Source organism: Mastigoproctus giganteus, chromosome 5, assembly GCF_048544385.1.
Source record: "Mastigoproctus giganteus isolate SK-2022 chromosome 5, ASM4854438v1, whole genome shotgun sequence".
In the NCBI taxonomy this organism is placed as follows: domain Eukaryota; kingdom Metazoa; phylum Arthropoda; class Arachnida; order Uropygi; family Thelyphonidae; genus Mastigoproctus; species Mastigoproctus giganteus.
Window position 1 is genome coordinate 219862084 of NC_143579.1, and position 12787 is coordinate 219874870.

Below are 12787 nucleotides of genomic sequence, written 5' to 3' on the forward strand. Positions count from 1 at the left end.
TCCATAAGTTTTTTTTTTGTTGTTTGTTTTTGTTAGTTGTTGGCGCATCGGCTTCTATGGCCATAATGCACCTCCCAAGATTTCTGCAGTACTCTGATCCAAGCCCAAGGCGGGATTCGAACCCGTGACCTTTGGGCTGCAGGCACATTACCCACCCGGCTAGCCCAGTCAGCTTCCCATAAGTAACAGCAAAAATTGCTCAAGGGCTTTTTAAGTAGTGGTCAAGTTAATTGGTCTTGATCACAGGTGTAGTATTTTTTCATTTCAAAAATATGCAAATCATAAACAGACTAAAGAACGCATGCAATTTACAGACAAGACATATTGAAAACTCAGTCTTAGGTGAATCATCATTTTTCTGAAACAATCAAACCAAACTAACTGAACTCTTATTTACATTATGTAACATTACTGGAACTGTAAATTTTTGGAGTTCATTCATATAATAAAAAAAAAAAAAAAAAAAAAAGAAGATTTACATTTTAATAAGTGGTAATAAGGTACCAAGATATATTTCATACATTCATACAAAACCTTTTTATGAAAATTTAAAATATCATCACAATATTTACAAAACTAATAAAATCTTGCAGAGCTTCTTGACCAAGATCAAAAACAATGAACAACGGATACAGAAACGAAAAGCTAGTTTTTCCTCTCTAGATCAAAGATTACTCTGATGAAGGATTTACTATATTCCCATCCAAGTAAAAGACTCTGGTTCTTTCATACTGAAGTGGTGGTGCAATTCTAAGCAAGTGGCGATTTCACAATAGGAAATATGGCATTAGCAAACTTTGTTTGCTCATGGCTATATAGCAAATTGTAACTGTGGTCCTACTTGTACCATAACCACAAATACAGTTTATGAAGCTTTGTTCAGTAGGTATCCCAGACAATCACATAGTTCCTGTTTATTTCATTGTTGATCTTAGCATAATCCCAGGGGCTCACATCTGGTATGGGCTTGGCACACCCAGGGTTCTGAGCTGGATATCATTATTCTTCTCTTTTTTTGGTGTTTCCCTTCTACTTCTAACTCTCTCTCTCTCTCTCTCAGGGTAATTCAGAATTTTTTTTTCTTGGTTGGTGCAGCATAAGCTTCAGGCTTCCTTGTACCATATGGCTAATAATAATAATAATAATAATAACAAGAGAAGGGCAAGTCCATTCAGCCCCACCAACTGGAAGTGTTTCCTGCGCAATTGCGCTAGTGACCACCCAGGATGGAAGAAAACACCAATGCATGAAGTGGAGCATCGAAATGAATACGTACATCATGCAAGAATACTACAAAATAACGAAGCGTGAGACCAATATGGCAACTTCCAGGGCAAGACTACATACTAAGTGGCTGAAACGATTCCCAGATATTCAGGTCACCGAACAGCGAATAGCGGACCAGAGAAGGACCATCGTCACGAAGAACCTGATAGCTCCTGCAATCTTGGAAAAAATCAAGCAGGACGTCAGCAATCAACTACAAAGGATAAAGAATATGGAACCAGAAGAGGAAGAACATACCACCGCCGAAACAGAGAAGGAAGAGCAAGAAGAAATACAACCCACAGCAGCTGAAGAGGAAACAGACGAGGTCATGATATCCAAAATAGAGGACGAGTGGAAGAAGGCCCTAACACAATTCGAAGGAATGAACCCCAAAAAGACTCACGTGATACTGAAGCAGAGGCCAAATAGAACCTTGCGGAGAGTCACAGACCACCTGAATCGGCACATAATACTGCATTACCTCGACAGCAATGGTGCAACACTGGAGACCATCCACACAGCTGTGTATTGTGCTGCGATAGCAGCCACAAGGATTAATGGGAGAGAAGCGAGAGACCAGCAGCAGAAGAACCGAAAACAGAAGGAACCACCAACATGGGAAAGACTTCAGCAGAAGATAGAAGAATTAAGAGTCAAGATAGGCCAATTGACCCAGTACCAACAGGGCAATAGGAGTAAGAAATTCTACAGGAATCTCGGAGAAGACGGGAAAGAAGGGAATGGACCACCCGAGAAGACAATTGAGGAGTTCTGAGGAAACATATGGAGCAGAGAAGTAAGACATAACAGACGAGCACCCTGGATAGAACTAGAATGCAAGAAAATCAAGGACATACAAGAAACGAGAGGGTGGGAGATTCGGGAAGTAAAACAGACGATCGTGAACTCTCACAACTGGTGAACTCCAGGAATAGATAACGTCCACAACTACTGGTACAAGAAGCTCACCACACCTTGCAGAGCAGTTCACCCGAATGATAAGGCACCCAGAGACAATCCCGAAGTTTCTCACTCAATGAATCACATATCTGAAGCCTAAGGATGAAGATACAAGAAACCCAGTGAAATATAGGCCAATCATCTGCCTCCCAACAATGTACAAGATCCTGACCAGCTGCACAACCAGGAAGATATCAGCCCACTTGCAGAGCCAGAACATAATGGCCGAACAGCAGAAAGGATGCAAGGAGCAATTAACCATAGATGCTGCAGTTACGAAGCAAGCCTACAGGAAGTGCCGCAACATGTACACAGCCTACATCGATTACCGCAAGGCCTTTGACTCCTTGCCTCATAGCTGGCTAATAGAGGCACTGAAGATCTACAAAGTCAATCCGATAGTGACAAACTTCCTAGGAGAAATGATGGCGAAATGGAGTACCATCATTAAGGTCAAAACATCATAACCAGGCCAATCCCCATCAGGAGAGGAATCTTTCAGGGAGATGCCCTGAGCCCACTGTGGTTCTGTCTAGCACTTAACCCGCTATCCACCATGCTCGACAGTAGCAAGTACGGATATAACCTCAAAGAAGGAAGAAAGAACACGTACACCCTCACCCACCTGATGTACATAGATGACATCAAGCTCTACGCGGGAACTGGGAAGCACCTCCAGCAACTACTCCAGATCACCAAAGAATTCAGCAATGATATTAGGATGGAATTTGGTCTAGACAAATGCAAGACCCACGGATTTCACCAGGGAAAATTAGTCAAGCGAAACTACCAGCTGCAGACTGGTAAAGAGATCGAAGCCATGGCAGAGGGAGAGGCCTACAACTACTTGGGGATGAAGTTCTCTGAGCAGTGCAGACAAGCTGCAAGAGTAGCTCATGGTGTCTTGTCAATGATATACAGGAATTTTTCTAGCAGGGATAGGGATGTGATTATTCCCTTGTATAAGGCATTGGTCAGGCCACACCTTGAGTTCTGTATACAGGTCTGGAGGCCTCATTTCAAGAAGGATGTAGAGCTGCTGGAACGAGTACAGAGAAGGGCAACAAGATTAGTGAATGGAACAAAGCGTTGCTCTTACGAAGAAAGGCCTAAGTTTTGCAAATTACAGTCTGGAGACTAGGCATCGGCGAGGTGATCTGATAGAGGTGTATAAGGCTTTGAATGGCTTGAGCATGCTCAATGCCGATGGGATTCTTCCTCTTGCTCAGAATAATTACCTGAGAGGGCATAAATTCAAATTGAGGAAGGACGGATGTCGGATAGATGTGCGGAAATTTGCCTTTAGGGCAGTTTTTGTGGAATAGACTTCCATCACTTGTTGTTGAAGTTGACAGCCTAAACGAATTTAAGGCTCAGCTGGACAGGTATTTCGAACGAACGGAGGGGTGAAATGGGAGTAGTGGTTGCATTTTTTTTTGGCTGATAGTGAATAAGCTTGCTTTCTTGCATCATATGCCTCTATTAATGCTAATGCTAATGATGCAGGCTCAGCAGTTACAGCACAAGGAAATTAAGGCCTGCCTGACCGAAAAATACCATCAGAGACTCAGAAACCTGCTGAAAGCAAAGCTGAATGGAGGGAACACAGTTAAAGCCATAAACACCTATGCAGTTCCAGTACTAACATACTCCTTTGGGGTCATAGATTGGACTAACACCGAGCTAGAGGATATCATGAGAAAGACAAGGACAATGATGACCAAGAGCCGCCAACAGCACCTGAGATCTGCCATGGAGAGACTGACAATTGCCCAGGAAGGAGGAAGGGGCCTGATAGACCTCATTGAGCAACAGAAGACAGCGATAGTTAACCTGAAGGATTACTTCCAGAAACACACAGCAGCAGCACTCCACCAGGCCATAAAGAAGATAGACAAGTGGTATACTCCACTCAACCGAAGTGACGAGTCTCCCCCAACCAGGAGGTACAAACGAAGCTAGAAAGATGGGCAGAGAAGACACTAGAAAGATGGGCAGAGAAGACACTTCCTCGAGACTGAAGGATTCACGCTCGTCATCCAAGACCAGGTAATCAACACCAGAAATTATAGAAAATACATCACCAAGAAGCCTGGAGTGTTTGATGATACATGTTGATGATGCCACCTGGCCTCAGAAATGATCCAACACATCCCCGCGGGGTGCAAGGTGATCACCCAGACTGAGTACACTCATAGACACGACCATGTAGCAAGGATAATACATCAGAAGCTAGCAAAGAAATACCAGTTGACCAAAGAAGGTGTACCATACTACAAGTATGAACCACAGGCAGTACTAGAGACCCCAACCCACAAGCTGTACTGGGACCACACCATAACAACGGATAGAACAACAATCCCACACAACAGACCAGACATAACCCTTGTGGATAAGAAGGAAAAGACTACCTATCTGATTGATAGCAGTACCCAACACTGGCAACCTGCAGAAAACTCAGGGGGAAAAATCAGGAAGTAAACGAACCTAAGACAGGAGATCAAAGAGATGTGGCAACAGGTAACGACCATCCCGATCATCGTGTCAACTACAGGTATGGTGCCAAAGACCCTACATAACAGCCTAGCAGCAATAGGTCTCCCAGCGAACACCTACAAGGAACTCCAGAAAGTTGCAATCCTGAACACCTGTAGGATAGTCGGAGAGTTCCTTGACCAACAGTAACACCAGACATAACAACCACCACCCTGTGTACTTGGCACGAATACCAGTCACGAGGTGGAACCCCCAATCAGGGAGAAATAATATAATATAAGTACAACAACAATAATAATCGCTCTCACTCTTCGACTGAAGAACTTATGCTTACCATCAAAGACCAGATAATCAACACCAGAAACTATAGAAAATACATCGCCAAGGAGCCTGGAGTGTCCGATGACACATGTCAATGATGCAAGGCGCCTCCATAGCCAGGTGGGAAGGAGCAGCAGTGCGTAGCACACGCTTCTTGATTAGACCGGGGTTCGAGCCCGTCACCACCAAATACGGAGGATGCGGAAAGGTCAGGGAATGACCACCGCATATCCCGAAGCAATATGGCCTGTTTCTAATGCTCCTAAAAAAAAAAAAAAAAAAAAACCAAATAACATGTCGACGATGCCACCTGGCCTCGGAAACGATCCGACAAATTACCATGGGATGCAAAGTGATCACCCAGACTGAGTGTACACGACCAGGTAGCCAGAATAATACATCAGAAGCTAGCAAGGAAATACCAGTTGATCGAAGAAAGTGTACCGTACTACAAGTATGAATCCCAGGCAGTACTAGAGACCCCAACCCACAAGCTTTACTGAGACAGTGCCATAATAACAGATAAGACAATAGGGATTTCTGTTACTGCAAGCAATTATAATCCCACACAACAGGCCGGACATAACCCTTGTGGACAAAAAGGAAAAGGCTACCTATCTGATTGACATAGCGGTACCAAACACTGGCAACCTGCAGAAAACCCATGGGGAAAAAATCAGGAAGTACACAAACCTAAGACAGGAGATCAAAGAGATCAAAGTACATGAACCTAAGACAGGAGATCAAAGTACATGAACCTAAGACAGGAGATCAAAGTACATGAACCTAAGACAGGAGATCAAAGTACATGAACCTAAGACAGGAGATCAAAGAGATGTGGCATATGCCGCATCTCTTTGATCAACAAGTAACGAACATCCCGATCATCATGTCAACCACAGGTATGGTGCCAAAGACTTTACATAACAGCCTAGCAGCAATAGGTCTCCCAGCGAACACCTACAAGGAACTCCAGAAAGTAGCAATCCTGAACACCTGTAGGATAGTCGGAGAGTTCCTTGACCAACAGTAACACCAGACATAACAACAACCACCCTGTGTACTTGGTAGCAATACCCGTCATGAGGTGGAACCTTCAATCAGGGAGAAATAATATAATAATAAGCTATTTAAACCAAACTAAATTAAGTTGTTTCTCATGAACATTGTTTCTCTGGGGATTGATTTAACCTTCTGGAGTCATGCAAAATCACATACTGAACGGGAAACAAGAATCATTTTGATCTTATTCAACAGCAATTTCTCACTCAAATTTTTAATAGAGAAACTGTGGAAAGAAATTATATTGTAAATCACTATCTGTTATGCCAGTAAACAAAATACTTTTTTCTAGTCATGGGAAGAAAAAAAAAAAAAGTGGAAGTCAAAATGACTACCACCAGCAACAAACCCAAGCCATCTCACTGTGAGTGGATCAATAGCATCTCCAGACAGGGTGTAGTTGATTTTATTTTTAATGGTGCATTGGCAGCTTAGGCCATAATGCATCAAATCAACCTCACACATTAAAACAGCAAAATAACAAAATAGCATCCTCTTTTTACATATTATTTTGATTAATATATAAATATTTTGATTAACAGGCATCAAAATAATGATGCCTGTTAAGAATCAATTTTAAACGCCTTTGTGATATTTTACTAAAGCACATTTCTGGAGGTACCGACCATGAAACAATAAAAACAATTTGCACTTTCCAGTTTATTGGTCTTTTCTGTTACTGCAAGCAATTATAAATGGGTAGTAAACTCGATCGTATTGCATTTGCAAAAATACCGATAGCTGGAATTGTGTGGTTTTTTACGTTATTATGGTGAAATGTGTTTTGCCTTTACTGAAATCTTCAATCCTATAAAAAACATAAATACATTTTCAGAATCTCCTCTTCATTCTTTTTTTTAAGCTTCGTAACTTGTTATTCCACGCGAATCGTGTGAGTTGCAATTTGTGTGCCGTTAAAAAATGCTTATGCATGCAATCGTGAAATTTATAATTAAAAGAGAAGATTATCTTGGAAACAAATTCCTCTTGAAACATTTCTGAAGAAGACTACTCCTTGTGCAACAAACCAACAAGTGCCGAGCCAATAATGAGTGATCAACAAGTGTGCATTTAGTCGATGATGATGAAGAATAAACATTCTTTAACATTTGTAAGTCGTAAATAATTTCTCTATTATTATAATTTGCTTGATTTTACAGGCTACGTTTTCATTCGATAAACCAATCATTGTTTAAACAAACTAATTAGCTAACTAATTTCATTGTTGATAACGTAACCCCTATTTTTAACATTATAAGATTTGAATAGAGTAAGGCAGTAAAGGTTGAATGTTCAGCTAGAAATCCGACGAACTGTCTGATTTTCGCTCGCCTTGAACTAGAATTAGTTTTTCCCGGTGAAACTAGAAGTAGTAATAGAAATGTATATGTAAGCTGAGCAGATATATAATTTGTGAAAATATATATCTGCTCAGCTTACATATACATTTCTATTACTACTTCTAGGTTTCACCGGGAAAAACTAATTCTAGTTCAAGGGAGGAAAATAGACATTCGTGGCATTTTACCTGAACATTCAACCTTTACTGTTACTCTCTTCAAATTTATAAAAGGCCTTTCAACAGTCCAAATGATTAACAAAGAACACAGAAATCCAATTTATTTTTATTTTTTTTTGTGAAATTCTCTTCTTTTTGAATCACCCCTTTGAATAATTTCTCTGGTAATAGTTAAGGAATTATATTAATTATGAACTGAATTCATTACTAAATAACTTTAAAATTTTAAATAATATCAAATTTTAGGAATTAAGAATAGCACAAAGTCTTTAAATACTGTATAGTATCTATCCCACAACTATTTAAACAATTAATAATACTGTATGTATATTCAATCGAACTGTAAATACTAATGTTTTTTTTTTTAACACTTCTTATCTGTAAACCCCTGGCCATTTGGCTGTGAAGGGAAAGTGCAACACTATTTAACCTTGTAACCAGCTACAATCAAATGTTGTTGCAATAAAGATTCTCGTTTTCTCATTGGCAAAATACTGTACTGTAAATTGTATTTAAATTTTTAGTCAAAATGTACAAGAAAAAGCTGAAAGTCTAATGCAGGATGTGGTAGTTACTGTTATTACAACATGATTCTACTTTTTTTTTGTAGAATTCTATTTTGACTCCCCCCCCCCAATACATGTTTTAACATCTCTTATTGGGGTTCCAGCCACTTGCTTTTATAAGTGACTGAAATTGTGTTTTATAAGCGATTGCAATTATAAGTGACTGAAATTTTATATTATCAGTATACAAAATCCTCCAGATTTCTAATTTGCTACTAGGGACCAATGCAGTCCAGTAAGAGGAGTTAAATATACACAATTTATATTACATGTTCAATTAAAATTTCTCCTTCTTTGCACTACTTGGCTTTGGATTTAAATTGTATACATTAGTAGATGCATATGATACAAGAAAGCAAGTTTATACAGCATCAGCCAAATAAAGTAGCATTACTCTCTTTATATTTCATTTAGAAATAAATGATTTAAAATAAAGAGAAACTAGAAATACAAGTAAATTATACAAAAAAAAACATGAACATATAAAAACTAATATAATGTTATTTAATAAGAATATACAAGGCTAGTTCAATAAATATCCGTATCATGTATAAATTAATAGAGTATAGAAAGTTAAAAAGGTCAGACATATTGTCTCTTTCATCTAAAATCTGACTAAGTGTAAATGGTTCAGCCAGGTTATTAAAAGCAGTAAAACATAAATGTTGTGCATCCTTAAACACGGGACAATCAATAAAAACACGATAAATGGTTAACAAAAGTTTTGCAACTCTCACACATAGGTGGATCATCTGCCCTCAGCAAAAAGGAATGCATCAGATGACTGTGACCTATGCAGAGCCAAGTAAGAACAACTTCCTCTCTCCAGACCCTGCATACACTGGACTGCCATTGTTTGATTACAGGCTTAATATGGTGTAATTTATTTGTGACCTGTCGATGCCAAGAATCTTGCCATTGGGAGTATAACTTTGTGTGTATTATTTGCCTGCAGTCTGTATAGGGGACTGACAGCCAATGGCTAACTTTGCAGTGCTATTAGTTAATTCATTTCCCCTAATCCCAATGTGGCTTGGGATCCAAATGTCAAAACGTGATTCCACAAGAGAAAAAAGCAGCTGCCAAATCTGAGACAGGACTGGATGAAGGTTATACCTCATTGATTGATGAATCAGTACATATCATATGCTTTTGGTAATCACTATCTTTGATGTGATCAAGGACTATTTCAATTGCATGCAACTCTGCACACAATGCAGTATATATGCTAGCTTCTTGTGGAATCTTGTTGGATACTGTTTTCTCCGGAAGAACAACAGCTGATCCCACATATCAGCTGTTGTTCCAACTTCAAGCCATCTGTGCTGACTGGCAAGAAGTCAGAATACTGTGCATGAAGTGATGCAAAGAGTTGGTGGTATATAGTTGGTAGTGAATTTGCCTTCTCCAAGATCTTCAGGGATAGGTCACTAGTTGGAAAATGGGCATACCAGGGTGAAAAAAAATGCCTTGGTGACAGAGCAACACTGTCTACCACCATGTTTAGTTCATTTAACAGCCCTTGAATTTGAAAGGTCAGTTAGCAGTCTAATGGGTGTTGTAGTCCCATCGTGGCTCAAAAACGGATGTCCATGTGGGATGATCGGGCAGGGATTTTAATTTAAAAGCATACTGTAAGGACAACTGCTTATATCAAAGAGAAAGAGATGGCTCATTTGCTTCAACATAGAGGCTTTGAACAGGGGGGGATGTACAGAATGCTCCATTGGCAGTGTGGATGGTTTGGTGATGGATTGAATCTAACCATCAAAGTGCACTATCTCTAGCAGAAGCATAAACCTGGGAGCCGTAATCAAGTTTAGGGCAGACAAGAGCCCAGTATAGATGGAGTAGGGTACAATGGCCTACACCCCATAAAGTTGACAAAAGGGTAAAAAGGATGTTAAGCCCTTTGACAGACCTTGTCTTTAGCTGATGAATATGTTGTATAAATGTCGGCTTCTTTTCAAAAATAAGTCTCAGGAATTTGAATTTGGTTTCCACTGGAATGTTGTTTAGCCCAAGCCTTAATTCTGGGTCAGGATGAAGATTATATTTGCGACACAAGTTTACATAAATGGTCTTCTGTAACAAAAATCTGAACGCATTACCCAAAGACCGAGATGTAAGATGATCAATGACTTTTTGCAGTTGCCTTTCGATGACCCTCATATTGCACGAATGGCAAAATATCGTAAAATCATCAACATAGTTTATTTTAATGGCAAAAAGCGTGACACTTAGAACAGATTCCTGTGGGACTCCCTCCTCTTGGCAAAATACTCAAGAGAGTGTGGATCCTAAATGAACTTGAAATTGGCAATTCGAAAGCAAGTTTTTAATAAAAAGAGGAAGATTACCCCAAGACCAAAGTTATGGAGGTCTTGCAACATGCTATATTGCTTATATTGCTGTGTTTTGTCATATGCTTTTTCGATATAAAAGAAAACTGCTACCAGATGCTTGGATTTAATAAAGTACCATGGATTTCATGGAATTCGTACATTTCAAGTCTGATTAAATGATCCAAAGTCGTTCTGTTTCTTTGGAAGCTGTCTATTGTGTCCTGGAAAGCAGACATTTGTTTCCAAATACCATATGAGGCAAGCATTAACAATTCTTTCCAACAATTCAACATTAACAATTCTTGCACAACAGCTTGTCAGAACAATGGATCAATAGTTACTTGGGATTTCTAAGATCCTTTTCTGGTTTTGGGAAGGCAAGAATGATTGCCTTCCTCCAGGAATCAGGAATTCTTTTGGCAAGAAAGATCCTATTATATAAATTTAGAAGATGATCCTTAGATTGTCTTCAAAGATGGTTTACCATTTTCATAGTTAATGTCATCTGGCCCTGTAGCACTTGCTCATAATAGAATGAACATTGCACTTAACTCTTCCTGCATAAAGAGGTTCCTACATAATAAAGGTTTATGTGGTTCAAGCCTTTTTGAAGATAAGTTTAATGCATGTTTCTCACTTTTTTTTTTTTCAGGACTAAGAACTCCTCTGGGGAAAATGTTATTGCATTGATGTTTGCAAATGTTTCCCCTAAAGTATTTGCATTCGCAGTTGGATTTGCAACTGGACATCCATTATGTTCTAGAATCACTGAAAGGTATGGTGGATATTTTCCCTTCATTTTTCAAATCTTATCCCAGACAACCTTTGAGCTAGCAGCTTGGGTTATGAGGAGCTAAAACTAATCCAAGATTCCCTTTAGCTCTGACATCATATATAGCAAGCTTTGGCATGTGCACATTCAAAAGATATTAAATTTTCGATGGTGGAATATCCCCCATACCTTGTTTTAGGCTTTTCTTGCTGCTATGCATTCTGAATTCTACCAAGGTTTCAGAAATGATGGAAACCATGTGGATGTTTTAGGAATTGCTGCTGCTGCTGCTGCTGCTGCTGCTGCTGCATGGACAATACCTACCGTCTGTAATATACAAAACTGCATGATTGATGGGCTGCTAGGTGACTCTTGTGGTGTCATATTATGCCAGATGTTCAAAGGTGTTCCCAGCCAGCCTTATCAAGTTCCACTGAGATATCCTTGATGGTTGACACGGTCTTTTTTCAGTCATAACAGATATCACAGGGAAGTGATCACTGCCATACAGATTTTCATCAATCCCCTACGTGAACAAAAGGAGGAGAAAAGGGGAGCAGATGAAGAGATCAATGGCAGTAAATGTATGGGTAGGCATGTGGAAAAGGTATTCGCTCTCCATTATAATAGAAAGATCATCACTCTGTTTTGCTTCATGTTAGTGTCTGCACTACCTCTGAGGGTGTTATGTCCATTAAAATCTCCTAAATAAGAGAATAGGAACAGGCAATTATGCAACAAAATCAACAAAGTCTGTCTGGGAGATGTTGATCCCATGTAGCAAATATACTGAACCAGGGTGTTTGCCGCCTAGGTTTGAGAAATAATTTGCCACCCTAAAGGCCTTTTACATCAAATGTCTTCTCGTCAGTCACTGAAAAGTTAATGAAGACTAGTTCGATTCATATGTACATGTCTTATTTTGAAGACTAAATGCACAAGGCATAATATGTTATGGGTTAAAATTAACTATATAATATTGGTGTAAATACACCATAGTTTACCCATAAGTTTAACTACATGTGGTAGTGTAAAGGCATCGTTTGATTTTATCTCATATTGTGGCTACCTTTACGAGACACCAGGTATTGCACTACTTAGAATAAACAATGCTTCTCTAATAGAGGAGACTACTTTATTTATTCTCATTGGGCACCACCACCCAGACGCATTTCGGAGGTTGTTGACTCACTCATCGGTAGGCATCTCCTCTATTAGAGAAGTGTTGTTTATTCGAAGTAGTGCAATACCTGGTATTTCATTGTGAAGGTAGCCACAATATGAGATAAAATCATATGATGCCTTTACACTACTACTACTACTTATAGTTAAACGTATGGATAAACTATGGTGTATTTACACCAATATTATATAGTACATGTCTTATGGACCTATGTCTTTACATTAGTCCGGCAAAGATGCCACCTAATATAATCGAATAATATTTACTTTTTTTTAACATATCTAAAATAGTATT

The 12787-nt window shown here is 39.3% G+C and overlaps 1 protein-coding gene across 5 annotated transcripts in view; it reads right to left on the minus strand.

Annotated features, from left to right (window-relative positions):
* The window catches only part of LOC150086120 (kinesin-like protein KIF3B), a 297164-nt gene that overhangs the window by 236762 nt on the left and 47615 nt on the right, over positions 1 to 12787 (minus strand). The gene's annotated exons all lie outside the window — the stretch shown is intronic.